Below are 8014 nucleotides of genomic sequence, written 5' to 3'. Positions count from 1 at the left end.
CTAGCTGCCCTAGATTTCTCAACATGGTATTAGAGCTAAGGCGACTATGACAAGAAGAAAAGGCAGCCTGAAGATAATTATTGAATATGGATACCTAAGGGTCTGGCACAAGGAAATCATCAAGGACTAACCCACTCATCATCGTGAAGGTAGGAACTAAGGAGTATCAAAGAAGACCTCAAAAACCCTAGCTCATTCAAAGAAGGATTCTACACTTGAAGCATTCTTAGGAAGCTCACACATTTTACAATCATCATCATAAGGAGAAGAAGACCTCAAAGACCCTACATCCACTCAAAGAAAGGAGGACTACACATTGAAGCATCTTGAAGTCTCTACATCCAAGGGAAGCAAGAAGAAGCATTGCCATCGTCATCGTCATCAAAGAAGCAATCATATTCAAGAAGGTATATTCTATTTTCAACATCATCAAGGAGGCATCAAGTTGAAGATATCATCATCTAGGAGCATATCTTCACATGACAAGTACGTATTTTTGTATCTATGTTTGAATTTACTATAAAAATGACTTCATTTTACAAGAAGAGCAAAAAATTGGTTGGGTCATCAAACTTCCTTGCATGGAAAAAGAGGACAGACTTGATCATCATAGAGAATGAAGTTATTGAGTATGCCAAGGGTAAAGTATCCAAACCATCTCAGGAGCAAGCTCAAGTACTATCAAATTATATGAAAGGGGAAATAAGGGCTCAAATAATCCTTAAACAATCAAGCAAGGATCCCCTCATCCCTTATATGGCAAAGTTGGAGACGTGAAAAGAAATCTATGAAAAATTGGTAGAACTGTTTTTTGTAAGCACTACAAGAGAAGTGATATCTTTGAGAACTGAGCTATACAAAATGAACGTATGAAAAGAAGAAGGGATAGCCTCATACCTTATGTGGGTGTCACAAATAAGAGACCAACTACAAGAGTTGGGGGAAATAATGCCAAATAAATAAATGACCATCGTCGTGCTCAATGTACTACTTGATGAATGGGGCAACTTTGTATCAAGAATATATGGAAATAAGGAAGCCACCCCATTCAATGAACTCTGGTCACTATGAAAGATTGAAGAAACTAGGTTGAAAGCAAAGAGCGATATTGGGTCAAATGAACATGTTCAAGCATTTGCTACCATGGCCAAGAGAAAAGGAAATTTTGGTCCTCAGAAATAAATGAATAAATAAAATCAATATGTCAAAGATATCCAATGTTATGGATGTCAAGAATAGGGGCATTTCAAGAGAGATTGTCCTAAACTCAAGAAGGAAAACAAGAAAAGGAAAAAAAGGAATGAAGCCCATATCACCAAAGAATTAGAAGAACATGATGAGAAGAAATCCAGGAAGGAAGAAGGGATAGATCTTCACTATTAAGACTTATCACACATTTTATCTTCAGGTATATAGCAAGGAGAAGTAGGAGGTGAAAATACCTCTACTATGGTTAAAGATTGCAGTTAGGATGAGAATCATTGTAAGTATGACGAGATGCAACGTATTAGAAGCATACAATTGAAGCAAAAAAGAGCTCATGACATCATTATAGAAGCTTGAAAGGATAGCTGAAGTAGAAGTCTACATGGTTGTAGCAATCATTATGATAGAAAGAAAGTAGCTCATGGTATCCTCATTGAAAGCATGAAAAGGCAACCGAAGTAGTAGTATATATGGTTGAAAGAAAGTCATATAGCATGATAAAAGATATAAATAAAGCATCATACATCATTATCATTAGGAAGGAGAATTTGCAGGATGAGGATAATCAAGATCCTCCATTGGAATCTTCATTAGAAGGTTCACCTCTACTTGGAAGAAGCAATTGTCTCGTTAATATTCTATAGTCCACCTTGTGTGGGACCCACTAGTAAGGTATGATGACGAAGATGTGTAGCATGTCAGTTGGTTAAATTACTTTAGTTTGCAATTACATACAATAGACATTTTCAAAGAAATATTCCATCAAAAAAAGCACTTACAAGGTAATCACGCAATATATCCATACATATCCAAGAAGTAGCATCAAGACAAGATCAAAAATCAGCTCCAAATATCATAGTGCATCCAAGATACTGCACAAGATCACCAAAGAAAAAGTGTGAATTAGCCAAAGAGGTTGAAATCCCAAGTGATGAAGATCCCCCTATTATGCTGCAAAATATTCATTTCACTAGGACTAACCCTAGCCATGACCCATTTTTGGTGACCCTAACTATAAATACTCTTCTTCTTCATAATTTTATGTTAGATTCAAGGGCTTCTACAAATATGTTAAAATTGGCAACTAGGGCTAAACTCCATGTGGGTCATCTTATTAATGGAAGCTGATATTTTTCTTGAATTCCTCTCATCGAGAAGTGTAGGATTGATCTAAAGATCATTTGATTCTGATAAGTATTCATGGAGTTATGAATTTATTTGTGTTATAAGACAATTCGTCAAGGTCGGCCAGCAACTAAACTGCCCCCACTTGTGCTCCACGTTTTGGTATAAATACAAGTGCCTTGCAAGTCATTTGCACACACAACTCTCTTGAGATTTCTTCTTCTCCACTTGTTTTGGGTTTTAGTGGAAAGAAGAATCTCTAAGGGTAAAACGCAGTCCTAGAGGATGATGCTCTAAACGCAGAGGATGATGCCCTAGCCATAGAGGGTGGTCTAGCCGCAGTCCAAGAGAGGAGATCTGGCCGCAGTAAAGAGGCTCCTTCACAGCCTAAATCTGCTCCTATACGTTGCCCTCATCTACCCTTATACGCTGCCTAAAGGATGCCCTAATCCACTGTCATGAGGAAGCCTTAAATGTGCCCTAGCCGCAGGTATCATCACAACAAAAGAGACTTCTAACGCAGACCTAAAATGCTGCTAGCTGTTAGGCCGAGTTTGAGGGCTAAATGTGTGATGATGGTGACATGTTTTAAAGACCAAATGCTGTTGTGCTAGGCCACAGGCCATAGCACCACAGCTGGGCTTGCGTAGGGCAGCAAAAGGTTGTCACATGCCCTCAGGCAGAAACACAGATAGGGAGGGATTCTATTAAGGTATGCCGCTGTCCTTTAAAAATTGTTTGGAAGTCTGTTGGAGAATCAAAGGCTACAGCCATATGAAAGTTTGAGCAGCAGGTTTGATGTTGCTATGTGAGGATAGGTAGGACTGTCTTAACATGAAGGCTGCCCTCCTAGTATCAGAATGAATTCCAGTGCAACATATAGAGAATCCTCTTAACAGTGAACTATGCAGCAAATGATAAGATATGACAGTGTTGGAGCAGCATGATGGAACGCTGCTACAGCATGATAGGCATCATAAGAAATGTAGTGCAACATGTTGTGTGCTTGGTAACCAAGTGCAGCATTGTGATAAAAGGAGTGGCAACATGGTGCAGTATGGAGCTGCAATAGTACAACATGGTAATGATGAACATAGGGCAACAACAAGAACATATGATAGCAGCAACATCATATGGCAGCAACATATGACAACAACAAGAATATATGGCAGTAGCAAGAATGTATTGCAGCATGCATTTGGGTGCAGCATAGTGCAATGAAGAGCTCAACATAGTGCAGCAAGAGGAGATGTTGTACAGTGATGGGTACAGTCATAAAGCATGATGAGATGCAACATTGTGATGATGGGTGCAGCAGTGCAGCACGGTGAGGTGCAGCATGATGACGAGATGCAGCACAATGATAGGTGAAGGAGTCACCTTGGAGAATCAGTTGAAGAAGCATGTCTTCAACTGATCTCATCTTCTTAGAGATGATCTATGCTTTTATCTAGATAAGTCAAAGTGTTGACTTCTATTGTAAATGTACTATCTCTCTCTCTCTCTCTGTGTTGAACTATTGAAGGACATATAAGAAGAATTGATCAAGGGTTTCCCCACATTGGGGTTTGTCCTTGGCTAGTGCCACATCTTGTGTCCTCTTCTCTTGGCTTGTCTTCTGCGATTTATGTTTATGTTCTATTTGCAGTTTACTTTAATGCTGATGTGATTGCTAATATGCAAAATATATGGAGCTAACTGTGAAAATTGAAATAAATTTCTCTAAGCATAGAACATACCTAAAATTAACAAAATATTATGCCACTAAAGGTCATGAAACAACTCAACTTGAACACCACTCGAGCCTAAAAGAATGTATGTGGTTTTGATTCTAGATCCATTCCCATCCATGGCCTTATCAAAGATCTCAAGGTAGCTTTGGCTCTCGACGAAGACATCTCTTTGCTCATGGACGTTGTTGTTATCGATAAACTTGATGTATGAAAAATGTTGTTGTCTAGAAAATGAGGCGCTTCTGTACATGGATAACTTCAAATGGATTTATCTTATGCCACCATCCCTCAACCTGATGGGACCCCATTCATTCTTTACAGGGAACTTCAATTTCCTACTCATGTTGAGGACCTTGGCCTTCTTCCATATCTTGATAAGCCTCCTGAAACTAAGAACCTTAGCTCCCTTCCTCCTACCCAGGGAGTATGTCTCCTCAAAAGACCTAATAACAAAGAACACAAGCCTAAAAAGAAGTGGGTGCAAAAACCTAAGAAAGAGTTTAAAGTTGGGGAAGTAGTGTTGGTAGACAAAAATCCCATGCTCGTCAAGATCCATGGTAAGGTTGGTAAGGAAGAATTGATGATGAGCTTTGGCCTAACCTCGTTAAGGCTAGTCACGTCACCCCTTTCCTCGATAGTTCACATGATGTTATATGAATGTTAAAGTAGGATGCATTGCATTTTGATTTTGCATAGCTATTATCATCATCTCATGTTCTCATGTTAGAGTAGGTGCATTTAAATTAGATTTGCATCATAGAATATATTTTCTTTTCTGTATGGTGTTATTATTTGGTGAAAACATGGTCAATAAAATTACACCCAGGAAACATGCTTCCAACATTGTTTGTGATGTACAACATACAAGTGTATGTTCATAGAGGATTGCTAGTGTTCTCACGACCTCCCCGTTCAAGTACATTGATCTATCACTCTAGAGAGAGCTCATATCCTAGTTGGAGCCAGATGTTACCCACCAAAAGTGGGTGACCCCATAGGAGAACTTTTCTCCTTCATATCTTTTCAGCGAACATTCCCTAATAGCCACTAGTGTAGCCAATTCATAGTGTCATTTGATCTCCACTACCTACTGGTTGAAGGGAAAGTACCCCTAGGGTCCTTTGGGCTAAGACTCTACCAGACTGAAAATTGCTTATTCAAAGAAACACACACACAACCATTATCTTTACTTTTAAGCAAATTCTAATGTTAAGGGTACGTACCTAAGGTCCTACGTTCGAGAAGGCCTTTAGGGTCCAAACCCTTCTTGGAGTTCCCTTCTTATTCCTTTAACCTGCAAGACAAACAAATCAAAGAACACGACAGTACATGTACAAATACTTATGTATAAACCATCCTTATGCTATAAAGTTAGTTATAAAAATCTTTAAGCAACCACTTGCATAAGAATTCAAAACAAGAATCTCATTGATCCAGGTGGATGTTGGTGGCCACCCACCTATCCCATTTGGACCCCCAAAACTGTCTCTTTCAGTCTTTTCAGTTTCCTAAATTGCAGCACAGTTTACTATTTTTAGCAGTTTTTCGGGTCCTGAACTTCCGGAGCCATTTTGAGGCCCTAAACAACGTTTTTTTGGGAATCTGGGGCAACATGGGTCCATGGACCGATGTTGCCTCCCAAAGTTGTAGTACTCGGATAGATCTTTCTAACGAGCTATCGTACGCGTCAAACAGAGACCGTATGCCAAAGTTACGACCCCGAGAAATTGATGTACCAATTTACCCAAACGGGGCTCACAATTTGGCGTTTCATCTTCTAGGGTTAGGTTTCGGGATGTGAAGGGTTTTCCATTGTTTCTCAACAATAAATAGGCCTTCGAGCCTCATTGTAACACAGTTCGGAACAGTTCAGAGGCATGTAGCCGCACATCTCTTCTCAGAGATAAGCTACCATCGCCCTAGCTGGTTTATTTCCATTTCTGGTTGTAAGCATATTTCAGTATTTTCCATTAATGAAATGAAGCATTATTTCCGCTGCATCTCTGTGTTTATGGTTATTACATCTCTGTATTTATGGTTATCTCTGTAATCTATTGCGTTCCCATTTAAATCCGGATCAGTGGTATCAGAGCGGTCTGTTTTTTCTCTGTTTTTCTTTGCATGTCCCCAACGAGGTCAGGATATAAGGAGTTAGGGCTTGAACTGGTCGAACCTTTGCAAGACCAGCCTCGCAAATCCCGACGGCCTCCCATGGCGGATGAGAAGAAAGACGAGGGGGCAGGAGATCCTATCAAAATATTGCTCGAAGAAGCCCTCGAGCGACAACAGAACGCGATGATGGATAGCTTTGCGCAGATCCTTCAATGGCTACCTAGACGCGACGCATCGGCTTCCAACAGCGACTCTGGAAATGCCACACCCTTCAAGGTACAAGTTAATTTTGAAATCCCCATATTCGAGGGTCAAATAGACGCAGATGCCGTAGATAAATGGTTAAATCTGCTAGATGGGTATTTTTCTGTTCATGAATTTTCAAATCGGGAAAAGATTGTTTTCGCTCTTCTCAAAGCAGCCCCCCACGTCAAGGACTGGTGGGAAACCTACTGCGAGCAGAAGGATGAAAGTACAGGCTCACTAATTTCAGCCGCACCCACTTGGAATGACTTCCGGGATGCCATCAAGGAGCAGTACTACCCTGTCGGAAGCTATGAGGACAAATACATCAAATGGACCACACTGCGGCAGGGACAAGACCAAGATGTGCCGGAGTTCACAAACATTTTTCATACCCTTCGCACACAGTTGGGTATCAAAGATTCTGAGCTGCATCTGGTACTCAAATACCGTGGCTGCCTACACAGATACATCTAGGAAGAGATGGGATTCTTGAACATCTCCTCACTCGGCACAGCATACCGATACGCTGTCAAAATCGAGCAAAAGTTCAAACAGAAGAAGCGAGACTTTGGATCTGCAAATCCGAAGCCCAAAGGACAGAGCCAAGGCGGGGTGACCCAAGACAACCCGTCGAAGCCGCAAGAAAAGAACAACACCAGGAAGCCGAAGAGGGACACAGGAAAGTGGTGTGAGTTCCACAAGAGTCCCACTCATAACACAAGTGAGTGTCGGACCAAGCAGTCGCTGGTGGCCGAGTTGAAGGCTTCTGAATCAGATGTATGTTTCGACCCTGAGCCAGAACCCGACAAGGGGAATGGTAAAGGTAAGCAGATCATTGATGCAGATCCCAGTGCCACTGTGGCCACCGCCAAGATCAAGAAAAATGAGCCCGAAGATCCAGAGGAGGGGGAGCGTCTTTTCCACTCACAGATGTGGGTGAAGGGTTCACTGTTGCGATTCATTGTCGATAGTGGTAGCCAAAAGAACCTTGTTTCAGCAGAGGTCGTGAAGTGGTTGGGCCTACCGACTACACCACACCCACATCCGTACAGTATTGGGTGGCTTCATGAAGGACGAGATCTCAAAGTTCGCCAGCAGTGCCGCCTTCCCTACAGCATCAAGCCCTTCACAGACGAGGTATTGTGTGATGTTACACCTTTGGATGTTTGTGATGTATTACTAGGCCAGCCATACTTATGGAGGCGACATGCTGTGTATGAGTCAAGGTCTCGCGCTGTCATTATTTCTTTGGGTGATTCATTATACAGGATACCAGAGGTAGCCCCACCTACTGCCACATCTTTGATCACTGCTAAGAAAGGCAGCAAGCTCATCTCCCAGACCAGGAAATTTATTTGTATGGTTCACTCCCAAAGTAAGGGGAAGATCGTTGCTACATCCATGACCCCTGCAAAGGGTTCCTCCACGCAGCAGCAGCGAAAAAGGGATACGGTCATGACAAAACATAGGAAAAAATTCTCCTCACCCACAGGGGTACCACATAAGTTTCAGGTGGGCAACAAAGTTTGGTTACATCTGCAGAAAGAACGCCTTACAAGAGCCCATCAGAGGCTCCGATCACTCCGACATGG

This window comes from Pinus tabuliformis, chromosome 2_1 (assembly GCF_031772625.1).
Source record: "Pinus tabuliformis cultivar Carrire ecotype Pingquan chromosome 2_1, CPIR1, whole genome shotgun sequence".
In the NCBI taxonomy this organism is placed as follows: Eukaryota; Viridiplantae; Streptophyta; class Pinopsida; order Pinales; family Pinaceae; genus Pinus; species Pinus tabuliformis.
This window is presented reverse-complemented; position numbering follows the sequence as displayed.